Source organism: Penaeus monodon, chromosome 37 (assembly GCF_015228065.2).
Source record: "Penaeus monodon isolate SGIC_2016 chromosome 37, NSTDA_Pmon_1, whole genome shotgun sequence".
Classification (NCBI taxonomy): Eukaryota; Metazoa; Arthropoda; class Malacostraca; order Decapoda; family Penaeidae; genus Penaeus; species Penaeus monodon.
Genome location: NC_051422.1, coordinates 31,783,340 through 31,793,339, shown reverse-complemented (window position 1 = coordinate 31,793,339; position 10,000 = coordinate 31,783,340). Strand labels below are relative to the sequence as shown.

Below are 10,000 nucleotides of genomic sequence, written 5' to 3'. Positions count from 1 at the left end.
TAAGCTGGGACTGCACCATAAAATCTTATTAAAATGTATTCAATTATTTTTTATTTATTTATTTCATTGATCATCTTTTGGTAAATATTTACATTGTGAATCATCATAATGAAATATGAAATTACCATCAACTCCCTACAGCAACTTTTTGTCCTCTTCTGGAACATCCTCACTTTGCCCTAGCTCTGTGCATCCATTCTGTTTTGACTAGCCATTATTTTTTGTACTGACAACTGCAACTTTTTCTCCTCTGTTAGAATATCACCTTCAATTAGCACTAGGTCAGTGTGTCCATAATATAGAGATTAACCAAATGAAGTAGTTACTGGATCTAATTTATTAATATCTATGAACACAGACTTAATGTCATTCACACATCTTCAAATTACATGCTGATGACATATTTGGATATGAAATTTTTGCTCTGTATTCATTTTATTATAATTTAAATTATGCATAGAGCTTACCTTTAGAAGGTTTATTTTTTTACATCTTACCCCTACATAATGCCTGATACATACTAGATAGCGATCAAAATCTATTTTTTTTTCCCTGGGTACTTCTATGGTTTGTCTAGGAATTAATGAGATTTTTTTTATGAAAGGAAAAAAATAATCATTGAAATTATAACAAGTGAAAACTCAGAGATTTTAACTTTAAAAATATGTATAATTTGAATGAAGAACAACTTAGGAAATCTATGTCATTAATCCCTAAATTATCATTCAGATATTATCTAATTTTCCAACCAATTCTGGTCAGATGACTTTTTGAGTAATTCAACTTTAAAAGTTCAAATAAATTGATTTTCACTTAAGTTTGGCAAATATTGCTGAAAATAATATATGGTACTGCTACATGCAGTCTTATATTTTTCTAGAAGTTAAAAAAAAAAAATCAGGATATGTGTAATATGCTAATTATCCCCCATCCCTCCCCCCCCCCTCTCCCATAGTGTCACCTGACCACTTAACCAATATGTGTGCTTTTGGCGGAAAAAAAGATTTACCTCACTGCTTAGGGTGACAGGACACATATTCCAAAAGCAAGAACAATAACCCTTACATCATAATTCCACAAGAGTGAGGATCTCATGCGTAAATGTCAATGTTGCCATAAGGCGATAATCCACAGTAAGAGAAAACTCCCCCACATCTCAATGTACTTCTGTCTCCATTTTCTCAATAACCAATCAAATAACTTATTAGTCTATTCTAATTGGCCAATAATAGACTTTGTAAATCTATAAATGTAGACCTACATGACAGATGTCCTAGGCAGTGGGAAAATACTACATAGCTAGATATAAAAAACATTCTCGAGTTTATCTTTACTACAAAGTAAGTCACTGATATATCACCAGTTATATTCAAGATTTAAAGAGAAAAAAATTATTTAATTAAAGGGTGAGCCTCCTCTTAAGCATAGAACCATAAACAGACAAAAACTATGATAACTGTTATAGAAAATACAACTTTAAGAAGCACAGAATAAAATCTTTAAATATGAAGATTAAAGAAATAATCATTGACAGACTCTGCTAATCCATGCTCATACTACCAAGGCCAAGCATTAACCTCCTGAAGACAGATGGAGGCTTGTTAGCCTTTGCTAGAGACCACAGCAAATACAAGCATTCACAGAGCCCTGTATTAAAAAACTGCAAATGAAGTCTGACTTTTTATAACTACACAAAAAGCCAACACAAAGCCTGCGCACCTGGCTACGATTCAGCATATGCCAATAAACCTCCCCTTATTGATATAACAAGGGCTGATAGACCTCCAAGAATTGGCATTAGTTACTGAGAGAGATGCACCTTCCTGAGACAAAGTCCCAAAGCCAGTGCTTCATGCGAACCTAAAAATCCAAACCTAAGCTTTCCTGCCTTATATTTACTCCCTAGAGAGTATGGGCAAGCCCCTCCCTGTATCCCCTTTTATTAGCACTTTGTGCCAATTTACAGAAAACGGACACTAAGAACTATGTGCGAGGGTGTTTAGGATGTAGTCTCTGCCAGCCGATATGCTGTGGATATTTTCATCATTTCGTGGTAAATATGAGGTTGCAGCAGCTGTATCTTTGTTGTTTATAACTCTGCTTCTTATGCTCTATAAGATAGCAGTGTTCATTTCCCTCTATCTCTGTACATTGCCCTCAGTAACATTAACCAGTACATTAACCCTATTAGCCTTCAATGCGGCAATAACTAGACACTGTGCCATTGCCAAGCATGCCTTTAGGTTGTAGGAACAAATCAGAAGCAAAGCCGCATCCCCACCACTGGCCTCTGCACCATCGCAGAAGCCGCTGCCCATCGGCCAGTGGTTTACATGCCCATCATCACAGTCTCTCTCGACACTCTAGCAAAGGCTGACAAACCCTCATAACATACAAAATGGACCTTCAAATATGGACGCATACCCAGCTCTACTGTGCCAGATTAGATTTTGGGGCATAAAAGCTTCAATAACTACTTGACAGTGTATAACTATGGGGTAGGACCAAGGTTATAGGAATGCCAACAAAGATCACAGCAAGCTTCAATTGTATCTGAAAGCCACAACATGGTAGTAAAGAAGGCTTACCTGGATATTCCTGGAAAAAGAATGAAATATGGTTATCCTCAAGTATACAGCCAAAGATTTCTTAGTTTGGCCTTCATTCACATTCTATGGTATGCCACTGTATAGCACCGTAGAGTCCAGCCAATGTGATTACTTCTGCATAGCAACTACCCCTTTGATGCCCTTGTCCACTGATTTACGATCCAAGTGCTATGGGGGCACCTCAGCCTGTAGGCCTCTCTACCCATCAGGAATATTCGTCATTGGGGCAGCAAGCCATACACCAACGGTCATTCTAAAACTTTAAAAACCCACGTGTTCTTACACCACCGCTTCACGTTCTCTAGCTTAACAGCAAGCCCAAGACCACCATGCCGACGGCAGACACATACCCACTCCTATTCTCCCGAGAGGAACCGAGGACCTCCGCTCGCTGACGCAGGCGACCGCGTGGCTCTGCTCGGCGCCGGGCTCGGAGCAGCTGGCTCTGCGCGTCGGCGGGGAGCGCGTGGCCGCCTCGCCGCCTCCCCTGCGCCGCGGCCGAGGAACCGTTACATCCCGTGCTGCCTCTTGCGCCGCACGAGGCCCGCCGGACTCAACAAACGCAACAAGTTACGTCACGAAATATAGCAGGCGAGACGCTGTCTTTCTCTGAAGGAAAGAAAATCGGATTTTGACAACACGCGTGGCTGGCGCGTTGGAGAAAGAAGCCCTCGCTTCGATCCGTTCGGATAATGGGCTGATTTACGATAAACCATGGCGTACACGTGCTTCCAAGCGTGTACACATGTGCAACGCATGCATATTAACAGGAGTGTGCATGTGTATAGGCCTTTTATTTGTGCATTTAAGTATGTGTGTATACAGTAAATGCAAACACATGCGCACGTGGATATATACATGTATGTGTACGTTATGGTTATATATATATATATATATATATATATATATATATATATATATATATATATATATATATATATATATATATATATATATATATATACTGTATACATATGGGCACACACACACACACACACACACACACACACACACACACACACACACACACACACACACACACACACACACACACACACACACACACACACACACACACACACACACCATACACACACACATACACACACATACACACACACACACACATACACACACACATACACACACACACACACACACACACACACACACACACACACACACACATACTAACACACACACACGGGGAAGGAGGGGGGTCACATTTATTTATTAGTTGTTTTGATTTGTTTTTCTTCATGATCTCAGCTCATTTTGCATTTGCTTGTTTAAGTCACCCAGACGAAAAAAGGTTTTCTTTTCGTTGACATTTCTCTAAAAACTTATTCGAGATTGTCAAATAATTCCGCTGTAGCATGAGGGTGTTTATATATTGTACCAATAATGAAGGAGGTATACATACTACTTTGTACAATTACACAACTGTACTCTAAAGCTGTATTATTTACAGCTGTAATGGAGATTTCATTTGATATAAGGGTGTCCCTTACGTATATGCATACTCCTCCACCTCGCCCTGCATCACACCTATAAACACTGAAATTTTGAATATTAGTGAAATTACTTGACATTTCTTCATGAAGCCGTGTCTTACTAATGCAAAGGATGTTGATATCTCTCTCCATGGTCATCATTTCAATTTCTTCAAAGTGACCAAGGAGAGATTGCGCACTGATATGTTCTACTTTGATTGACCAGCATGATGTGACCTTTGGTCTTGCTGACTGTGTGACGGCGTCAAACAAGCTGGTCGTTCTTGTACTTGTTTTTGTTTCAATACTTTTACATTTTTAGGGAAAACATCTGAATTTGTGAAGAGTTCTGGGTGTATGTCTTTGCCTTTGATTGCTACTGTGAAACTAGAATAAAATTTATGAGTTATATTTGTCTTATATGTCTTGCATTTGATATATTTTCAAACTCTTGGACAAGAATGTCATCTATGTCATCTTCCTCTGTGTCAGGTGACAACTTGTGATGTATAAGTGCACTACCTGGGGACGTTCTGCACCTCGTAGTGGTTTGGGCGCTTAGCTCCTCGCGTGCTTTTCTTCTCCTTTTTTTGGAGGTGACGGTAACGAAACCTTCCTTCTTGCTAGTTTGCTTGCGCTTCCGGTCGTTCTGTGATGTTGACAACGAGCGTCGGCACTTGTGGTGGTGAGGGGGTAGTCGGGGTAGTAGAGAGGGTAGGGACTCCAGGCACCTGATGTGTTGCGTCATCCCACTAGCGGTTGGGTGGAAGACTTTTTCTTCGTTCTTCCTCTTGCTGTTCTTGATATAGCTTCTCCTCGGTGTTATTTGCGTCGATGCCTCGCTTCTCATCCCAGGAACCGATGCCTCAGCATTGTTGGGAAGGCGCTTGCCTTCGTGGGTCGGCTGGCTAGGGGGGTGAAGAAAGAGGGGAGGGGATATCGAGGGGGGAGGGTGAGGGGAGGTGCTCTCAGGGGTGGTGGACACAGGCGTAGAGGTTGTATGGGGGGAAATATTGTGTAAGTATTCATGATTTTGCAGGGTGGAGGTATAAGACGTTCTCACAGGAGGAGGGGATGCCAAAGGGAAGGGTTGGTAGGAGGACTGGTCGTGGGCAGAGGAAGGAAGGAGGACGAGGTTTGGAGGAAGGAAGATGAATCTGATGCGAGTGATGCTTCCTCTCCGCATCCCTGCTTCTGAGTAGGCATCACGTCTTGGCCAAGCAATTTGTTGATGGTAGATAGCTGGTCACGAAACACAACACTCAGCAAGTCTGTCTTGTTTTCGATGATATCTTGATTGATCATAGCTGGTTGGTTGTGTGTCTGGGTGCCTAGGTGACTTGGTTTGTGGGAAAATTTCACAAGGGGTGTGGATTTTTTTGGTGGTGACCAATCTGTAGTTGGAATGTTTGTTGTTGTCGTTGCGAATACTAATTTGTTATTGTTCAGACACTGATCAATCATTGTACTATCATCCTTTTAATGTCGTGTTCCTTGGTTTTCTAGAGTCCGAGAAGTCTAAAATGATGTTGTGAGCCTTATTAATTTCTTCAGGGCCATACAATTTTTTTTATATGGTCGCACAAGATCATCCTTGCCCATGCTTTCTTTGCTACGATAAGGCAAAGGATGGTGTTCAGCACTATTGCAATATTGCCTATTTGATGCACTGCTTTTTTGTTGTAATCGCTGTTATAAATGTCGTCACTGTTGTCTCTGTTTTCATTGAGAGAGAGAGAGAGAGAGAGAGAGAGAGAGAGAGAGAAAGAGAGAGAGAGAGAGAGAGAGAGAGAGAGAGAGGAGGGGAAGAGAGAGAGAGAGAGAGGGGTGGGGGGATGAAGTGAGGGAGGGACAGAGAGTGAGAGTAAAAGGTAAAGAACCTTAGTACATTGGTTATGACTGATTGGGCAGTGATAGTGGTTATAACGGCTTGACTCTTTATTAAGGAAGAGTACTACACAGTGAAGGGGACGATGTCATAGGGTAAACGGCCCCACACACGATCAGTTTTTTCGTCAATTAATTGATATCAATTTATTGACGTCAATGAATTGATGGAAATCACTGTGCCCACACACGGTCAATGATTTTACTTCAATTTAAAGGGCTTGAAAGAGTTGTCCGAGCTATCACTGTCACACTGCTGGTCGTACCCGAAATGTTATGCCAAGTGTGTAGTCATAGTCTGAGATGGTTATAGGAATCTCTGCTTTACTTTCTTGTTATTTGTGTTCCTTACTACTATCGCTGAAGAAACTTTCGTTGTCAGTATTTTCCTCCTGATCAGAATCTTCGTTCTGGTCAGCACTATCACCAGTGTCTGAGTCGGTCTTTTGTGTTTCTGGAATTATACTACGTGGCTGTAGGTCCTCTGTATGGAAAATCTCGAGCTTGGTCCATAATTCATCTGATTTTACCCTCCTCTTCACTAGTGCGTAGAGGGAGAGAGAGAGAGAGAGAGAGAGAGAGTTGTATTTTGGACATACATTTATATTGCCATATGTTATTTAAATGTACTTATTAAAAAATATGATATTACTATTCTTTTCAACGCAGTGCATAAAACAACATAAAATAAATACATTATGTAAAGCGCTAACGTAATAACATTCAACATAAAATGAATTAGATATAAGTTTCCTTGACAGATTCAAGAAATATGTGCCAGCAACGGTTTTATTTGCTGGCAGTTAACAATCATAAAATTTCTGCACCTCAGTCGGATATCCTCGACCTAGCAGTAATTTCTGCCCTATGGTAGATTTGTCGTATAAGATAATTTGAAATGTCACATGGATCTATTTCACGCGAAGATGGGGTAGCTACTTCGTTTGGGAAACAAATAATTCAAGAGGAGCCAGTGAACGCTGCATATTTTCTCGAGAAGGAGATGAATCTTGCGTGACGTAGACTGGAAAATCTACTTTAACACTAATAAGGTGTGGCAATGTGTAATTCAAAAACGTTAAATAACAATAGATTGAAGGATCTCTTGGAGCGTCGTATATTTAATCAACGGCCGCCAATCTCTCTTCCACACATTTGAAAATACAATTTTAAGGGCTGCCACTGCTCCATTTCAAAACGGGAATTTCTGTGCAGCTATCTCAGAGCGCCCATGTTAGATGCCCCCTCAGACTCAATCCTGTGAGACTACAAAGAAATATTGAAAAAGTTAGACAGATAAGGATAAGTCCGATATGCGAAGCTTTGCCTCGCCCGGGCTATGCCATGAGGGGAGCCTGGCCTGTGTCGACTAATGCCGACTCGCTCACGTGTGTCAGCTGGGGCTGACTCGGCTGAACCAGAGTCCTTACCCGCCGTAGTGCCCAGCCACAGCAGTAACCTCCAGGCGACAGTTGCAACTTCTCGCGCCTGGGCGGGGCGCGTACCGCCGACCGCTTGACCCACTGCTTTCTTCATGACGTTCTCATCCTCATCAACATGATGCACCACTACAGCGCGTTTACCCAGAGGTGCAGTTTTTTGTTTCCTCGCTAACTATACTAAATTTGCTTTTTGATAACTTATTTGCTAGTTTATGGGAGGCACATTTCTTCGTTTACTCGTCATAATTGGGGAACATCCTTTTGTGCAGATGAAAAAGGAAGTTACACTGTTATATTGCAACATTTGGAAAAAAAAACTATATATACTTACCATTATTGCCATATTGTTATCAACACACGGGTATTATAATGATCTCCTAGATGTTCAGCCCAATGAATTATATTGTGGCAACTCCGTCGACTCCTGTGCTTTAAAAGAGTAAGTTCCGATGCAGTCGCCCTCTGCCTCCGCCCCAATACATCGCTGTACAGTAAATACATCGACAGTCTAGCCGACGTATGAGTTGCAGCTGGGAAATGGTCTAACCATCTATTTTGTGTGGTATTATGACAGATCGGTCATTGCTTTCCACGTAGACTTTATGTATTGAAGATTTACATGAGTTATCCATTGTAATGTACCCGCATCTCTTTATAGAACATGTACTAGATGTATAACTAGAGAAAAGGCGACATTGAACCTGCAAACTTCATTTATCTAAAAAAATACACAACTCTTCGCAGTGAGTGTGTTGCAGGACTGAAGGGTTTAAGTCATTCTGTGGAATTGTGGGTTTGCCTTTGCAGTTGCTCAGCTGGAAGACCCGAGCTAAGTGACATCGGCTGAAATGTCCGCCTGGATGACATTCGGTTTACCACATCATATCAGTTCAAGCCATGGTGGTTTCAGCAATTATGATGTTTACTTTATCTAAACACTGGAAATGTTTTAATATTGCTTTGAATACTTTTGTTTACATCAAACCATCTGTCGTCACACAAAAATAACAAAAGTACTGTCTACGGAAAAATTCCCGTAGTGACGTCAAGATCCCGTCTTTTGTCTTCGTTTAGCAGACGAATTTCCGTAGAGTTCTGGCCGCATCGAATGCAGCTCCTCGTGATATAGCGCCAATACATTCTACACTATTATCCTATAGCGTTCTACAACATTTGACATCTACACATTTTGCCCTAGTGCTGTGTGACCCTTGATGTCTAGCACATTTATTTGTTGATTATAATAAAAATAATACATTTATTTTTTGACGATTCATTAATTACGTCTTCTGTTTCTGCTATATATCGTTAGTAGATAGATATCGAGAGGAATATCTTTATACTTGATGGGTCTGAAGATTCAAACTGGTTCTAGAAGAAAACTATTCATGTTTATACTTTTTACTATAGTTATAATGATAACAGCAATAGTAATAATAGTGATGATAATAACAATGATAATAATATTTATTATTATTTTTATTATCATTATCATCATTATTGTTATTAGTATTGTTGTTGTTTTTGTTATTGTTATTATTGATATCATTAGTTACTTTTATGACTGTTATCATCTTCATTATTATTATCGTATATATAAATAAATTGTAATATTATCATATAAATAAATGAATGGTAATATTTTTAGTATTTGCGGAGCTTTATTCGAAAGATCACTTCCTACATATCATGTTTATTCATATATCTGCCTTTTGATAAGTCTCAAAACCACACATAGTGTATTTATTATTCTCGTAAATTCTTGCTTTTTGTTAAAATAAATAATCATACTCTCTCTTACGAGTTTAATGATAAATATGTTACGTAAAGAAATTCAAACGATTATTTATCACCTACTTGTCAATCCTGCCTATAATGTCAAATTTTACTACGTAAAAAATATCGATAATGACTGAAATTTTAATTAACATAATTCGAAGCGCAATTCACAGACTCATTATTCTTGTAAGTATACAGTTATATTATATGTACTATACTTTTAATTAGTATGGATTTTTCAGTGTTAGTGATGACCTACGAAGCTATGAATTTTAACGAAACATGTACTTAATTCACAAAAACTCTTTACTATTAATAAGTGTCCAGTTCCTTTCATATGAACTCATCATTAACTATCATTGGTTATGGGAATAAAGAAAGAATATGTATCTTTTTTCACGAAGTATTATCTAGAATAAAAACGAAAAAAGAGAGTATTATTTGGGATTTCCATTTCTTCTTTAAATACAGCAAATAATAATTTCTGTATTATGGGATTTGAGAGTTTACCCTAAACTGCCCTATCATTTAAGTAAACAAAGAAAACACATTTATCGTTAGCCTCTCATAACGCTGGAAGATAGTAAATGAAAATGAGCCGAAAAAACAGTGGAAATACTTGAGTACCAGTGCTGAGTACGCGCGAGCTGTCCACATACACGAATAAGGCGTTGCATTAAATGTTTCTTCTTCAGTGTCTGAAAAAGTTACTTTTTGTTCTGTTTATTTATACATGTTATTAACTGTCAGCTAGTTCTTCTTCTCCTTCTTTTTCCTTTTATATATATAT

At 39.2% G+C, this 10,000-nt stretch overlaps 1 protein-coding gene across 3 annotated transcripts in view; it reads right to left on the bottom strand.

Moving 5' to 3' along the window:
- Positions 1-3,216, bottom strand: part of LOC119596310 (nucleolar transcription factor 1-A-like) — an 18,751-nt gene extending 15,535 nt beyond the window's left edge. Inside the window, exons 1-2 of one of the 3 annotated variants that reach the window (XM_037945491.1) lie at positions 2,960-3,216; positions 126-250 (exon numbers count right to left, since the gene is read on the bottom strand). The gene's annotated coding sequence lies outside the window, so the exon portion shown is untranslated. Of the gene's footprint in view, positions 1-125; positions 251-2,588 lie in introns of all 3 variants that reach the window. The other 2 variants (XM_037945489.1, XM_037945490.1) reach the window with 2 other exon arrangements.
- Positions 3,217-10,000: the final 6,784 nt, after the last annotated feature.